Below are 17,668 nucleotides of genomic sequence, written 5' to 3'. Positions count from 1 at the left end.
TGGGTTTCCTTTCTTTCTTTCTCTCCTCGCCCTGCTCCATCCCTCCTAAAGCCAGAAGCTTTCCCTCTTTCCCACCTGCGCCTTTGGACGCTTCTCCTTCTTCTGCTCGCTGCCTCTTCCCAGGAAGTCCCAAGCCATGCCCCCTCCCTCCTGGTCTCTCCTCTGCCCAACCCCGACTTTGGGTCCCACTTCCCAACCCGTGCCACTTTCGGACCCTGCTGTATCTCAGGGATGTCACTTCCTAGATGAAAAAGCCCCGTCTCCAAAGGAAAGGGAAGAGAAGGGAAGGCAAGAGGCACTAACCTGGCTGAAGGGAAGAAAGAAGGATGGGTGGAAAGGAGGAAAAGAGAAGAGGAGGGCGTGTGGCGGCGTCTCCTCCTCGGGAGCGCCTCCTGCCCCTTCTTCCCTTCCTTCCTCCGGCCAAGCCGAGGCTTGCTTCCTTCCTTTCGGAGGCTGGAGAGAGAAGAAGCCAAGCCGGCAGCCCTGCCACACAAAGCCGCCTCACCTGCAGGCGCCGGACTGGACTGGGCTGCCTCTGGATGCTGCAGCAAAAGGGTCTCCCAGAGAGAGAGAAAGACAGGCAGGCAGGCAGGGAGGGAGAGGGAGAAAGGAGAAAGGGGGGAGGACTGTGCAAAGGGCCCGGATGTCTGTCTCTCCCCCCCCCCCCCCTTCCCCTTTCTCTCCTTCAGCCCTTGGTGTGGCGGTGGAGAATCTCCTCCGCTCGCCTTCCTTTGGAGAGGCAAACTGTTGCTTGGCGCAGGAGGCGCACCAGGAAAGAGAGCTCTCTTTTCCCCACCGGGAGAGGGTGAGAAATCAACAATAAACTCTTCATAATCAAAGGCTTCTCCTGTTTGTCATCCCCGCTCCGGTCCAGCCTCAGCACCGCTTTTTCCCCACCTGTTTACACCGGGGAAAGAGCCGCATCCCATCCCTCCTGGAAGGCGCCTTTTTGGAGTGTTTGCAAACTCTTCTCTCGCATTTCACGCGCGTGGCTTGTTCTATCATACTGATCAGGACTGGAGACCAGGGTTTGGATCCTCCGCTCGTCCTTGAGACCCTTGGGGAGAGTCACACTCTCTCAGCCTCGGGGAAAGGCCATGGCAAACCCAGAAAAAAAGCCCTTGATTAGTTATCCTCAGAGCGCAGAAGCCTACAAGACATCGAGGAAGAAGGAAGAATTAGGGCGCATCTTGGCTGGAGAATGAATGCAGTTCGGTCTCACTTGACATGCTATGGCTCGAGGCTATGAAACGACGGGAGCTATAGTTTCATAAGGTGTCGCTCTTTGGATCCCCACTGGTCCTTGAGACCCTTAGGGACAGTCACTCTTTCTCAGCCTCAGGAAAAGGCCTTGGCAAACCCAGAAAAAAGCCCTCGATAAGTCATCCTCGGAGCGCAGAGCGGGAGCTATAGTTTCATAAGGTGTCACTCTTCCAATGATCAGGGTTTGGATCCCCGCTGGTCCTTGAGACCCTTGGGGAGAGTCACACTCTCTCAGCCTCAGGAAAAGGCCATGGCAAACCCAGAAAAAAGCCCTTGATAAGTCATTCTCGGAGCACAGAGCAGGAGCTATAGTTTCATAAGGTGTCACTCTTCCAGTGATCAGGGTTTGGATCCCCGCTCGGTCTTAAGACCCTTGGGGAGAGTCACTCTCTCTCAGCCTCGGAAATAGACCATGGCAAACCCAGAAAAAAGCCCTCGATAAGTCATCCCTGGAGTGCAGAGCGGGAGTTATCGTTTCATAAGGTGTCACTCTTCCAATGATCAGGGTTTGGATCCCCGCTGGTCCTTGAGACCCTTGGGGAGAGTCACACTCTCTCAGCCTCAGGAAAAGGCCAAGGCAAACCCAGAAAAAGCCCTTGATTAGTCATCCTACAAGACATGAAGGAAGAAGGAAGAATTAGGGCGCATCTTGTCTGTAGAATGAATACAGTCCGGTCTCACTTGACATGCCATGGCTCGAGGCTATGAAACGACGGGAGCTATAGTTTCATAAGGTGTCGCTCTTCCAATGACCAGAGTTGAGATCCCCGCTGGGCCTTGAGACCCTTGGGAAGAGCCACACTCTCTCAACCTCGGGAAAAGGCCATGGCAAACCCAGAAAAAGCCCTTCTTGATAAGTCATCCTCGGAGCGCGGAGCGCAGAAAGGGCGGGACCTATAGTTTCATAAGATGTCGGTCTTCCAATGATCAGGGTTTGGATCCCCGCTGGTACTTGAGACCCTTGGGAAGAGCCACACTCTCTCAGCCTCAGGAAAAGGCCATGGCAAACCCAGAAAAAGCCCTCGATAAGTCATCTTCGGAGCGCAGGGCGCAGAAAGGACGGAAGCTATAGTTTTATAAGGTGTCACTCTTCCAATGATCAGGGTTTGGATCCCCCGCTGGTCCTTGAGACCCTTGGGGAGAGTCACACTCTCTCAGCCTCGGGGAAAGGCCATAGCAAAACCAGAAAAAGCCCTTGATAAGTCATCCTACAAGACATGAAGGAAGAAGGAAGAATTAGGGCACATCTTGGCTGTAGAATGAATGCATTTCGATCTAACTTGACATGCTATGGCTCGAGGCTATGAAACGACGGGAGCTATAGTTTCATAAAGTGTCGCTCTTTGGATCCCCACTGGTCCTTGAGACCCTTGGGGAGAGTCATCCTCAGAGCACAGAGCGGGAGCTATAGTTTCATAAGGTGTCACTCTTCCAATGATCAGGGTTTGGATCCCCACTCGGCCTTGAGACCCTTGGGGAGAGTCACTCTCAGCCTCGGGAATAGGCTATGGCAAACCCAGAAAAAGCCCTCGATAAGTCATCCTCGGAGAGCAAGGCACAGAAACGACGGGAGTCAGGATTTCGATTCGGGGGGGGGGGGCTGAATCTGAGTGAAAGAGGGTCTACCCTAGCAAACCTTTTGTATCATTACCCTAATACCCCCATGCATATGGGATATGTTGAGTATGGTGATCAGATCATGATATGAATAAACATAACAGTTTAAATAATGCACCAGTAAGGCCTTCTCGCGGACCACCGTGAGAATTTCGGGGGGGGGGGGGGGCTGAAGCCCCTCAAGCCCCCCCTCCCCCCCGCTACATGCCTGACGGGAGCTATAGTTTCATAAAGTCTCGCTCTTCCAATGATCAGGGCTGGGATTCTGTTGGTCATGGGAGTTCTGTGTGTGTCAAGTTTGGTTCAATTTCATCATTGGTGGAGTTCAGAATGCTCTTATCACTCTAGAGAAAAAATCCACTTAAAATCCGGTTCCTGCCTCTCGCAAAATTCTTGGGTTTGTAGTTTAGTGAGGCTGTTAAGGGCTCCTCCCTAAACTACAAACCCCAGAATTCTGCAGGAAGCAGAAACCGGTTTTAAGTAGATGTTTCTCTCTAGTGTAGTGAGGCACGCGCGAAAGGGTTCCTCCACACCTTTCCCGCAGAGCTTGCAGTTTATACACTACCTTGGAAAGCATTTTGGAGATTGTGCAAAGTTTACCGTTCTCTCACAGTTTGGTTGGCTGGATGACTTGCCTGGGAGCAGAGCTTGGGAACAAGGGATCTTTGGGGGCGCTTTCCTTTTCCCAAACCTCCAAAGTGGGGCCCGTTCTTGGAGCTGCCAATCAGAAGCTCCAAGAGGCACTTTCCCAAACTTTATTCCAAATGACTGGATGCATTTACACCAGGCATGGGGAAACTTCGGCCCTCCAGGTGTTTTGGACTTCAGCTCCCAGAAATCCAAGCCAGCAGCTGGCTGGGATTTCTGGGAATTGAAGTCCAATAGGAGTTGAAGTCCAAAACTCCTTGAGGGCCGAAGTGAGCCCATGCCTCAATTCTTCACTTTAGAATTAAGCCTGCTTGATACCTTTTGAATTGCTATGGCTCAATGATATGGAACCCTGGGATTTGTCACCTGGGGAGACAATTTTTGTTGAAATTGTCCGCATGCTTGTTGATTTCAATGTCTTCTCTGTGTAGTCTGACATGGTGGTTGTTAGAGTGGTCCAGCATTTCTGTGTTCTCAAATAAGCCATAGCAGAGCACCTGATGAACCAATCTGGACACAACAGAAAGGAGGAAACCATAAAAATGAACAAAATCTGGCTACCAGTATTAAAAAAAAACTCTAAAATTACAACAGCAAAACAACAGAGGGAAAATAATCAGGGACATCTAATCACCTCTCAACAAAAGATTGCCCCAAGCACTGCCAGGCCATCAAATGCTAATCAAGGTGGTCAGTTGAAACAGTCACACCTAGCTCCAACAGACAAGAGTTCTTTGTCCCACCCTGGTCATTCCACAGATATATAAACCCACTTTCCTAGCTCCAACAGACCTCACTACCTCTGAGGATGCTTGCCATAGATGCAGGAGAAACGTCAGGAGAGAATGCCTCCAGAACATGGCCATATAGCCTGAAAAAAACTACAACAACCCAGTGATTCCGGCCATGAAAGCCTTTGACAATCCATTAATTCAACAGTCTAGATGTCCCCTAGGTTTGATTTTTCATGCAGATGTCACTAGTAAGGGAAGTTACAAGCAAGTGGACTGAGAAGGGACGACTGCACATTGTGGATGCGAGGAATAGACACAGGCCAGGCGGGGTTCTTTGGCTGAACCAAGCGGCACGGCCTCTATTCCCAGGCGGCAAATGGTCCGTGGAAAAGTGTCCATCTTGCCAGTTCCTCTGATTTTATTACAAGTATCATCTTCACATTTTCAGGGTTTTTTTTTTCACAGTGTCTCGGTTATTGCTATCAGGAATTTCCACTCCAGTGGATGTGTTTAAATGTTTTCAAACACCCAAAAACCTCTAGGTCAAAAATTCAGATGGAATTTAACACAATAATGGAAAACTTCAAGCCTTAGAAACAGCACCAACATGGGTGGAGAAAGGGAGCTGGGAAGTGAAATCACAGAAGGCATTTCTCCACTTCTGTAATGGTTTAGTTCAAGCTTTTGACTTAAAACCAAATCATGCCCAGGAACACATCAACTCCATTAATTGAGGTTTAGCTGAATAGAGAGCTGGTCTGAAAGCTGAATTACAACTCAGGAGGTTTCCTGTTCAGCCATAAAAACTCATTGGGTGACCCTGGGCAAGTCACACTCTCTCAGCCCCAACCCACCCTCCATGCCTTAGGAGCCCCCAGTGGCAGAGTGGGTTAAACCCTTGTGCTGGCAGGACTGAAGACTGACAGGTCGCAGGTACGAATCCGAGGAGAGTGTGGATGAGCTCCCTCTGTCAGCTCCAGCTCCCCATGTGGGGACATGAGAGAAGTTTCCCACAAGGATGGTAAAACATCAAAATATCCAGGCATCCCCTGGGCAACGTCCCTGCAGACACCCAATTCTCTCACACCAGAAGCGACTTGCAGTTTCTCAAGTCACTCCTGACACACAAAAAAGTAGGAAACAACTTTTAAAGGAAAGCCAAATCCTCATTTGCACTTGCACATTACTTAAATGTTCAGCGCTTGATGACTTCTACCTAATACACTACTGAAAGTGCACTTTGGATGGCATGAGACAATATTAAAAATTAGCATGTGGCATTTCTAATGGCTCATTATTATTATTATTATTATAACTTTATTTGTACCCCGCTAGCATCTCCCGAGGGATTCGATGCGGCTTACACAGGCCGAAGCCCCAAAACACAGTACAACAATACAATACCTAAAGCAAATTAAAAACAGTTGAGCAGAAAAACAATAACAGTAACAATACAACAAGACACTATTAAAACTGGGCCGGCCAGAGTAGGGGTACAGGGTTAAAAGTGCTGATGTGGAGGGAGGAATGTAGGATTATAAAGTAAGTGCAGTGTGCAGTGATCTTGGTTCTACTAAAGTGCTTCTAGGACTTGGTGTTGAGGTTCCTAATCTGAAAAGGCACATCGGAACAGCCAGGTTTTCAAATTCTTTCTGAAGACTGCCAATGTAGGGGCCTGTCTGAGATCTTTCGGGAGGGCGTTCCAGAGGCGGGGGGCCACCACAGAAAAGGCCCTGTCTCGCGTCCCCACCAAGCGCACTTGCGACGCGGGCGGGATCACGAGCAGGGCCTCTCCAGATGACCGGAGTGAGCGTGTCGGTTCGTAGACAGCGATACGGTCACGCAGGTAGGGTGGTCCCAAACCGTTCAGGGCTTTGTAGGTAAGTACCTGCACCTTAAATTGGGTTCGGAAAATAAACGGCAGCCAGTGGAGCTCCTTAAACAGGAGGGTTGACCTCTCTCTGTAATGAGCCCCGGTTAACATCCTGGCTGCTGCCCGTTGGACCAGTTGGAGTTTCCGAGCCGTTTTCAAGGGCAGCCCAACATAGAGCGCATTGCAGTAATCCAATCTAGAGGTGACCAAGGCATGGACCACCCCGGCCAGATCAGCCTTCGTGAGGTACGGACGCAGCTAGCGCACAAGTCTCAGTTGTACAAAAGCCCTCCCGGACACCGCCGACGCCTGAGCCTCAAGCATGAGCAATGAGTCCAAGAGGACTCCCAAGCTACGGACCTGTGGCTTCAGGGGGAGTGTAACCCCGTCCAACACAGGTAGCCACCCTATACCCCGATCTGGTTTACGATCGACCAGGAGGACCTCTGTCTTGTTGGGATTGATCTTCAGCTTGTTCGTCCTCATCCAGATAGACACAGCGGCCAGGCACCCGTCCAACACCCGAGAGGCCTCCTTGGAATTAGGTGGGAAAGAGTAGTAGAGTTGTGTGTCATCTGCGTAGAGATGGCACCCAACTCCAAAACTCCGGATGACCTCATCACACATGCTAGTACTCCCTGGTGCAGCAAGCTCAGCTTTTCTATATTTATTTATTTATTTAGTACATTTCTATACCGCCCCTCTCAGCCTTCCGGCGACTCGAGGCGGTTTACAAGGCAAGAATTCAATGCCACCAAGGACACAATTACAATATACAATATAAAAAACATCAGCAACAATAAAATCAAACATTATAATGAAACATACTTCAATCGATAATCATTAAAACAATGTCCAGTTCTGCCATATAGTTATTCCGTTATTATATCCGTTACTCCGTATTTTCAAATGCCAGCTCAAATAGCCATGTCTTAAGATTCTTCCGAAATGATAGAAGCAAAGAAGCCGATGTAATCTCCCTAGGAAGGGTGTTCCCTAGCCAAGGGGCCACCACTGAGAAGGCCCTGTCTCTTGTTCCTGCCAACCATACTTGTGATGATGGCAGGACCGAGAGCAGGGCCTCTCCAGATGATCTTAAAGTCCTTGCAGGTTCATAAGGGGAGATTCGTTCAGACAGGTAAGTTGGGCCAGAACTGTATATCTATAGCCAAATCTATCTGTATCTTTGTCATTGGGAAGGAAAGGTGACATGTGTATAAGGGGAAGGAAGGAAGGAAGGAAGGAAGGAAGGAAGGAAGGAAGGAAGGAAGGACCCACGAGGAGAGCCATATTAGCATGGAGACATTGTGAGGTAGGCCCTCTCAGAGCTGGAGAAGGGAGAAAGATGAGAGGAAGGGGAAGAAAGAAGGATGAGGGAGGGAAGGAAGGGAGAGGAAAGGAAAGGTGGAAGGTATGAGAGGAGGGAAAGGGAAAGCAGGGGGGAAATGGCCCTTCCCACACTTTGACAGTTCCTGGTATATATATATATATATGTTATTCTTGACTCAAATCAGGTCTAATGTTGCTTTAATGGGAAGCTAATTTCTTCTCAACAGCAGTAGGACTAACTAACCGACCCTTTAAGACCTCTCCCCCCTCCAAAAATCCTACAATTCCTACAATTCCATGACAACTGTTTACTGCAATTTTACCCTTTGGTGCTGTTAGAAATTCTTAAGCAGATGTTCATCATGAACTAGGTATGCTCTTTTGCTTATATATTTATGCTCACAAAAAGGAAATTCAGCTAAACTTATCCCCTGTAATAAAAAAAAATCAGATTGGGTAGTGAGGAAAATCCATCAGAAACACTTCACCAAAATCACTTTTCAGGGCTCTGTTCCCCAGAAAGTCTTGGTTCTTAAAACAACTTTTTTGCTGTCTGGGAGGAATTCTGGAAGATGTAGTTGAAAAAGTAAATTTCACAAATTCTGCCCTAAAGAGTATTGCAATGTGCTGTCTATGCATGTGTGAGTTTTTTCAAGAGAGCCCACAAACTTTATTTTATTAATGGAATATATGTACCCTGTCTGACTTCTAGTAAGTCCAATGGTAGAATATATATCCTCCCATTATATCCCCACAACAACTCTATGAGGTTGAGCAGACTGAAAGAAGAAAACAAAGAGCATTTCAGTGCCTGTTGTAGTACAGCCTGATAGTTTAGAGAGAATTGTGGGATTTGCTGTGAGACTTCCTGGGGCACAAAGTGAGGAAGATTCATGTCAGACCAATGAGGATTCTCTTTGGGAAAAACCTGACTCAGAAAGTGCAAGGCCTCAAAATCAGTTAGAGGAGCCAGAAATTGCAACATTAGATAAGGAATCACACAAAGAGCTAAGTGATATGGAAGGCTCCCAGGGAAAAACACCTGGAGCTGCGGAAGTCAATAAAATATTTGTTTGCAGATTAGAGTGGAAAATAGGCAGCTCCAGTCAGAGCGCCTATGTGGGAAAGTTGGGGAGAGAATTAGTGGGAAAAGAAATGACTACATGGATGCTTATTAATTAGCAAGTTGTTTATCTAAAAGTTAGTTTAGGCAATGTAGCATTCAAGCGAGAAACTAGGCCTGAGTTCTCTGATTCTTGTTTCAAGTCAAGCCACGGTTTTGGATTCAAGTATCCTGGAAGTTTTCTATGCTCTTGTTTTTGCTCCAGTTTTACCTTTGTTTGTGGACTTTTGCTGTGCTTTTGTTTTGCTGTGCTTCTGTTTGTGGACTTTTGCTGTGCTTGTGACTTTCGCATGCTCCCTTCATTCATCTGGAGAGGCCCTGCTCACGATCCCACCTGCGTCGCAAGCGCGGTTGGTGGGGACGAGGGACAGGGCCTTCTCTGTGGTAGCCCCCTGACTCTAGAACACCCTCCCCAAGGACATCAGACAGGCCCCTACATTGGCAGTCTTTAGGAAGAGCTTGAAGACTTGGCTATTCCGCTGTGCCTTTCCAGAATAGGAAACCCCAGCAACATGTCCCAAAAGCAGTTTACTAGAGACTTAAGATTGTCCGCACATTGCACTTACCCAAAAATCCTTATATTTCAACTGTCATACTCAGCACTTTTAATCTGTACCCATCTACACTTGGCCCGGCCTTAGTTTTATTGTGCTATGGTGTATTGTTTTTACTGTTTACTGTTATTGCTTAATGTTTTGATTTGCTTTATGGTTTATGTGTATTGTTGTATTGTTGTTTTATTGAGGCCTTGGCCTTTGTAAGCCACATCGAGTCCTTTGGGAGGTGCTAGCAGGGTACAAATAAAGTTAATAATAATAATAATAATAATAATAATAATAATAATAATAATAATTCTGGCTATTATTGGACTATATTACCTTGGGATTTGCATAAGACATTTGGATTACTGTCTGGTTATCACCTATTGTTGTTGTTCATTCGTTCAGTCGTCTCCGACTCTTCGTGACCTCATGGACCAGCCTACGCCAGAGCTCCCTGTCGGCTGTTACCACCCCCAGCTCCCTCAAGGTCAGTCCAAAAACTTCAAGGATGCCATCCATCCATCTTGCCCTTGGTCGGCCCCTCTTCCTTTTGCCTTCCACTTTCCCCAGCATAATTGTCTTCTCTAGGCTTTCCTGTCTCCTCATGATGTGGCCAAAGTACTTCAGCTTTGTCTCTAGTATCTTTCCCTCCAGTGAACAGCCGGGCTTTATTTCCTGGAGGATGGACTGGTTGGATCTTCTCGCAGTCCAAGGCACTCTCAGCACTTTCCTCCAACACCACAGCTCAAAAGCATCGATCTTCCTTCGCTCAGCCTTCCCTAAAGTCCAGCTCTCACATCCGTAGGTGACTACAGGGAAGACCATGGCTTTGACTAGGCGGATCTTTGTTGCCAGTCTGATGTCTCTACTCTTCACTATTTTATCGAGACTGGACATTGCTCTCCTCCCAAGAAGTAAGTGTCTTCTGATTTCCTGGCTACAGTCTGCATCTGCAGTAATCTTTGCACCTAGAAATACAAAGTCTGTCACGGCCTCCACGGTTTCTCCCTCTATTTTCCAGTTGTCAATCATTCTTGTTGCCATAATCTTGGTTTTTTTGATGTTTAGCTGCAACCCGGCTTTTGCGCTTTCTTCTTTCACCTTGATTAGAAGGCTCCTCAGCTCCTCCTCGCTTTCGGCCATCAGAGTGGTGTCATCTGCATATCTGAGGTTGTTAATGTTTCTTCCAGCAATTTTCACCCCGGCTTTGCACTCATCAAGCCCCGCACATCGCATGATGTGTTCTGCATACAAGTTAAAAAGGTTGGGTGAGAGGATGCAGCCTTGCCGTACGCCTTTCCCAATCTTGAACCAGTCTGTTGTTCCGTGGTCAGTTCTGACTGTTGCTACTTGGTCCTTGTACAGATTCCTCAGGAAAGAGACAAGGTGGCTTGGTATGCCCATCCCACCAAGAACTTGCCACAATTTATTATGATCCACACAGTCAAAGGCTTTAGAATAGTCAATGAAGCAGAAGTAGATGTTTTTCTGAAACTCCCTGCCTTTCTCCATTATCCAGCGGATATTGGCAATCTGGTCTCTCGTTCCTCTGCCTTTTCTAAACCCAGCTTGAACATCTGGCAACTCTCGCTCCATGTATTGCTGGAGTCTTCCTTGCAGGATCTTGAGCATTACCTTACTGGCATGAGAAATAAGGGCCACTGTACGGAAGTTGGAGCAGTCCTTCGCATTTCCCTTTTTTGGTATGGGGATATAAGTTGATTTTTTCCAGTCTGATGGCCATTTTTGTGTTTTCCATATTTGCTGGCAAATGGCATGCATCACCTTGACAGCATCATCTTTTAAGATTTTAAACAGTTCAGCTGGGATCCCATCATCTCCTGCTGCCTTGTTGTTAGCAATGCTTCTTAAGGCCCATTCAACCTCACTCCTCAGGATGTCTGGTTCTAATTCATTCACCACACCGTCAAAGCTATCCTCGATATTGTTATCCTTCCTATACAGATCTTCTGTATAGTCTCGCCACCTTCTCTTGATCTCTTCAGCTTCTGTTAGGTCCCTGCCATCTTTGTTTCTTATTATACCAATTTTTGCCTGAAATTTACCTCCAATGTTTCTAATTTTCTGGAAGAGGTCTCTTGTCCTTCCTATTCTGTTGTCTTCTTCCACTTCCATGCATTGCGTATTTAAAAATAGTTCCTTATCTCTTCTGGCTAACCTCTGGAATTGCGCATTTAACTGGGCATATCTCCCCTTACTATCACTGTTTTCTTTTGCTTTCCTCCTTTCTTGGGCTACTTCCAGTGTCTCAGCAGACAACCATTTTGCCTTCTTGGTTTTCTTTTTCTTTGGAACGTACTTTGTTGCCGCCTCCTGAACAATGTCGCGGACTTCTGTCCATAGTTCTTCTGGGACTCTGTTTACTAAATCTAGTCCTTCAAATCTGTTCTATCACCTATTGCTAACCCTTTTTTTGGATTATATGTCTTTTTTCCCTTATTTTTATGTGTTTTTACAAAGAACTGTTTGCTTATACTCTGGACTCTTGTGTGATGCTGTGGTCATAGGGGTTTCCAGGCCTGGAGTGCAACAGTGCCATCCAGTGAATTTCATGACTTTGATGTAAATCTTCAAAGTCTTTACATTAATGTAACTTGACCCCAGTTTAACTGCCATGGCTCAATGTTATGGGAATTGTAGATTGATGAGGCTCCAGCAGCTGTGCCAAAGAAGGCTAAAGATCCTAGAAAGCTACAGCTCTCCGTAGCATAGAGCCACAACAACTAAAGCGGTGTCAAACTGCATTAATTCAACAGTGTAATGCACCCTACGTTATGTATATAGCTGCAGAAATTAAGACCAATGCCACGATTATGTTAATGGAACAGCCTTACATTCACCAGTGAATCAATAATGGAAGGATACGAAAACTTTTCACCTTTAATCTGTAAAAAATAAAATCAATCCATTGCTTAGATTAAAATATAGGCTAACAAGAATTCCTGGTCGATACTAGCGAATCAATGAGGGTGTGTGGAAATACCTTGAGCTTAAAATCTGTAGAAAATAAAATCAATTCACAACCCTTTGTTTATTTATTTTTAACTATTTCTATCCCACTATCTGTCTAAAGATCTCTGAGTAGCATATAATAAACCAAAATCAATTTCAGATTCTTTTCAAAGGCTACAAAGCATACTAAACACTTTAGCAAGTTAAAAAGACTGACAAAAACTGATTTAAATTGTTTGAAAGGATTTATAGCCAGGGACATCAGTTAGTAGTCATATGTACAGAGAGGTAGTCTTTGTTCTTATTTATTTATTTGCTTGCTTGTTAAATTTTAATAGAAAAACAATGAAGTAAAGGTAAAGGTTTCCCCTTGACATTCAGTCCAGTTGAGTCCAACTTGGAGGGTGGTGCTCATCTTCATTTCAAACTAAAGAGCCGTCTTTGTCCATAGCATCTCCAAAGAGCAAAATGGTATCTATTGTTCTACTCACATTTGCAAACTGCTAGATTGGCAGAAGCTAGAGCTAACAATGGGAGCTCACCCCATCCCACCGATTCGAATCGTAAACAAGTTCTGCAGCTTAGTGGTTTAACCCACCATTATACAAATGTGTTGTTCCCAGTCCACGCTTCCCACCCCACCCCCATCATACGCATAACTTTGTATTCGAAAATACAACACTGTCAGTTGTCTTGCTTTCAGTTATTCTACTATTAACCATTACATGTAGTCCTTGTGGTATGTTTTTTTCTAATTGTTCATCCATAATTTTCTTGGTTGTTTGGTGATCTGAATTTGCCACGACTTTTGCACATGTATGTAATCATACGTGTAGGCAGCCTTTGTTCTTGTAAGAAACCAGTTTCTACTGTCAATAACACTGAATGAAAGCAAACAAACTGAAACTTAATCCAAACAAGATCATGGAATAGGAATTCACCCAGTACTAAATGAGGTCACACTTCCCCTGAAATCTTAGGGTGCAACTACACTGAAGAATGAATGTTTTTGAGACCACTTTTTACTGTTGTGGCTCAATGCTATGGAATCATGGGAGTTGTAATTCTGTGAGGCAGCAGCAATTGGCTCAGACAGCAAAAGACCTTGTAAAACCATAACTTCCCAAAGTCCGGAGTATTGCGATAAGTCATGAAAGTTAAAATGACATCTTTAGGCAGATGGCTGGATAGAAAGAAGGCTATATTTTAAACCTGATTTTGTTCCACTTAGATTCTTGCTTTGTTTCTTCCCAATGTAAGCTGTAAAATTGTATATTTGTTATGTTATTGTTTATTTTTTGATTATGTGTTATTACTTTTGATGTAGATGTGGGTGTGTTTTGGGTCTGTGTAAGATGGGTTATTTTTCCTGGTCTAATGTTTACCAGACCATGTTGTTAACTGCCTTGAGTCCCCTTGGGGAGATATGGCAGGATATTAATAATAATAATAATAACAACAACAACAACAACAACAACAACAACAATTATTATTGCTAGACAAATAATCAGCAGTTTGTAGTAACTGGTGGTGCCAATGTCAGTGGGCTAGTAAAACCATTTCATGTTTTACTCCAGATTATAGAAGAAATATGCAAGGTGCTGACCTCTAACCACAATATAGGTTCAGCACCTTGGAGAGTCTCAGAATGACTAGAGCCCCCCATTGACACAGATTTAGCATTGAACATTGAAAGTACTTGTGACTGTTATAAGGGGGTGTCAAACCCTTTTTTGCTTCCCTGGGCCACATTAGAAGAAGAGGAGTTGTCTTGGCCCACCATAAAATACACCGCCACTAATGATAACTGATGAGATGAAGGAAAAGGTCTATTCATAATTTTCATGATATCTGCCACCACATATAAGTGAAAACAAAGTCATTGCAAAATAATCCTAATTATGCACAGACCTTTTAGGAGAATCCTTTAAAATCATTGAGCAGGTCTTCTGAGCTATTTGCAATTATAATGTGAATTATGGGTAATATTCCAAGACTTGTAGACAAAACATACTCCATTCCATTCCACTGTCGTCTTCAAAGTTGACAGTGGAACCGCACCATCCCGTTACAAAAGGAAACCCTGACTTAACATTTGCTCATGCACCAAGATGTACACCAAGGTTAGGGAAAGATCTAGAGAGACGTGTGCTCATTATTGCCATGTCCCTTCCCTAAGAGTTAATCTTCCTTAGATGAAGCAGACACCAGATAGCCAGCCGAGTCTTCTTTCAGTTCGGAAGGATTCATAATAGGAAAAAGAGTTATAAGAAAGGCTACTTAGTTTCTAATAAAGACAAAGCCTTCAGTATCTGGCGTGGAACATCCCTGACGAATGGAGCCATCAAGGAGAACACATTTAAGAAAACACCCTTCTTAAATATTAGCTGGAATAAGGGGTTGGCTGAGCTGGCTGCTTTTATAAACACTCCTGTCCTCCGGGAAAACTGATGGATTCAACTTCAGTTCACCTCTCAATAACCTGGCTGTTATAAGTACTGGAGAAGAGAAGGTCAAGATAGCCATGTTTAAATATTTGAAAGGATTTCATATTGAAGACACAGCCAGTTTGTTTTCTCCTGCTCCAGAGACCAGGATATAGAGCATGGATTCAATGTGCAGGAATGACGGTAAGAGCTATTCCACAGTCAAATCCGAGGTGGTGAAGTCTTCTTCTCTTGAGGTTTTTAAACAAAGGCTGGATGGCTATCAGTCAGAAGAGCTTTGACTGTGCATTCCTCCAAGGCAGGAGGCTGGACCTTGTAGTCTCTTCCAATCCAAGGATGTTATTATCTATGAATGTTGGACTTTTTGAAGAACCCTGATACCTCAACTCATTGAACTCTGTTCTGACTTACACATTTCATGCTGGAAGAAGCAAAGACCACCAGCATTGAAGCGATGGTCCTTCACCATCAACTCCGCTGGATCAGCCACATTGTCCGGATGCCCGACCACTGTCTCCCAAAGCAGTTGCTCTATTCCGAACTCAAGAATGGAAAACGGAATGTTGGTGGACAGGAGAAGAGATTTAAAGATGGGCTCAAAGCCAACCTTAAAAACTCTGGCATAGACACTAAGAACTGGGAAGCCCTGGTCCTTGACCGCTCCTGCTGGAGGTCAGCTGTGACCAGCAGTGCTGCAGAATTTGAAGAGGCACAAATGGAGGGTGAAAGACAGAAGTGTGCCAAGAGGAAGGCGTGTCAAGCCAACCCCGACCGAGACCGCCTTCCACCTGGAAACCAATGCCCTCACTGCGGAAGAAGATGCAGAGCAAGAATAGGGCTCCACAGCCACATACGGACCCACAAGAATACTGGAAGACAAACCTCCTTGGAATATGAGGGATTGCCTAAGAAGAAGAAGAAGATCACCTGCTTTTTTGTCTTCTGTCAGGCACTTTGGGATCTAGTCTGGTATTGAGAGCAAGGTAGGGAGCAGAGTTACAGTAGCGAGACCCATGAAGCATTTCATTGTATGGGACCTGGAAGAAAATCTTCCACAATTCTGGCTGGAGCAAGGGTCAGGGAAACTTCATGACACATATGTGCTTTAGGTAAGGCCAGATGAGATGTAAGCCCTCTCTAGTAAGAACATGTGGAACTGTTGCAGCTATTAGAATTCATTTTGTTCCCAGCTAAAGACCTTGCAAAACATCACCTCCCATGATTCCATAGCACTGAGCCATAGCAGTTCAAGTGGCATCAAACTGCATTAATTCCATAATGTAGAGCACATGGGTCAGACTCAAGGTCCACTGGCTGAATCTGGACCACCATGTCATTTTATGTGGCCCTCCAGATGTTGAACTAGAACTCCTGTATTCCTCAAATTAAACATCATGACTAGAACGGATGAGAGTTGTGATGCATTAAACATCTGAAAGGCTGGAGTTTGGTCGGGATGGTGGAGTTTGAATTTAGATATAAGGCTTCTAAATGTCCCCAACCTCGGAGCTACAAGTGCTGTAGGGTTGCAATTCCCATTATCCCCATTCTGCATGGTGGATAGTGAAAAGTGATAGGAGTTGTTGTTCAGTAACATCTGGGAACCCAAACTGTGTAAAAATTAAAGAGCACCGATCTCTATGTAAAACAATTATAGTTGGCCCTCGATATCCACAGATTCTCCACTCATGGATTCAACAGAGCTTTGTAAGCAACCAGAAAGTGGATGTGACTCTCATTGACAATGAGTTGGACACCCCTGGCGTAAAGGCATCTTTGGACAGCATATGTTGTGTGTCTTTAAACAGCAAGATACAATTGGGAAATCCAAAAGGAACAACTAAAAAGATGCTTCTGCTGCCCCCTCGTGTCTTCTACTGAAAACATTTATTTCATTCTGCATAATAGTAGAACTCTACATAATGAAGGTACACATACAGTCAGCCCGCCACATTCACTGGGCTTAAGGGTGCATGGGAAATGGAAAACCATGAATGCAAAACAGGGGTGTGCTTTTTTACCCAAGAGGACACCTTGGGTAAAATCTCTAGTTCCTCCAGGGAGATTCTATGGTCAACCTTTGGCAGAAATTGATCATAGAGTTGCACTGGAGAACCAAGAAATACCTAGAGATAACATTTAAATCCAATCTGTGTAAAAGTCCAAGCTGCATAAGTCAAAACTGCAAATGCGGAGAGCCAACCAAACTACAAATCCCATGATTCCATAGCAGTGAGCCATGGCAGTTAAAGTGATGTCGAAATGCATTAATTCTACAGTGTAGATGAACCCTAAGTCTTACAGATGGGACTAAGGAGATGGATATTTCTGGTTTCCAATGCAGGCTCCAACATCTTATAGTAAAGTCATTTCATTTCAGATGGGAGCCGCAGTGCCGCAATGGGTTACACCCTTGTGCTGCCTGAACTGCTAACCTGAAGGTCAGTAATTTAAATCCGTGAGACAGGGTGAGCTCCCATCTGTCAGCTCCAGCTTCCTATGCAGGGACACAAGAGAAGTCTCTTACAGGATGGTAAAACATCCGGGCATCCTCTGGGTAACATCCCTGCAGACAGCCAATTTTCTCACACCAGAAGCAACTTGCATATTCTCAAATTGCTTCTGACACAATAAACAAAGGAGAGTAATCTTGCCCTGAAATCTGAACCAACCTGGACACAGCATATTATTTGAGAACACAGAAATGCTGGACCACTCTAACAAGCATGCCAGACTACACAGAGAAGCCATTGAAATCCACAAGCATGTGGACAATTTCAACAGAAAGGAAGAAACCATGAAAATGAACAAAATCCGGGTACCAGTATTTAAAAAACCCTCTAAAATTACAACAGCAAAACAACAGAGGGGAAACAAACAAGGACATCTAATCATCTCTCAACAAAAGATTGCCCCAGGCACTGCCAGGCCATCAAATGCTAATCAAGGTGGTCAGTTAAAACATTCACACCTAAATCCTACAGACAAGAGTTCTTTGTCCCACCCTGGTCATTCCACAGATACATAAACCCACTTTCCTAGTTCCAACAGACCTCACCATCTCTGAGGATGCATGCCATAGATGCAGGCGAAATATCAGGAGAGAATGCCTCTAGAAC

The 17,668-nt window shown here is 45.1% G+C and overlaps 1 protein-coding gene across 1 annotated transcript in view; it reads right to left on the bottom strand.

Moving 5' to 3' along the window:
- ZBTB7C (zinc finger and BTB domain containing 7C) overlaps positions 1-567 on the bottom strand; it is a 301,985-nt gene extending 301,418 nt beyond the window's left edge. Inside the window, exon 1 of the mRNA XM_060761231.2 lies at positions 506-567. The gene's annotated coding sequence lies outside the window, so the exon portion shown is untranslated. The remainder of the gene's footprint in view (positions 1-505) is intronic.
- Between the last annotated feature and the right edge of the window lie 17,101 nt (positions 568-17,668).

The sequence above is a fragment of the Anolis sagrei genome, chromosome 2 (assembly GCF_037176765.1).
Source record: "Anolis sagrei isolate rAnoSag1 chromosome 2, rAnoSag1.mat, whole genome shotgun sequence".
NCBI lineage: Eukaryota > Metazoa > Chordata > Lepidosauria > Squamata > Dactyloidae > Anolis > Anolis sagrei.
The sequence above is the reverse complement of the archived record's forward strand: the minus strand, read 5'-3'. Positions and strand labels throughout refer to the sequence as shown.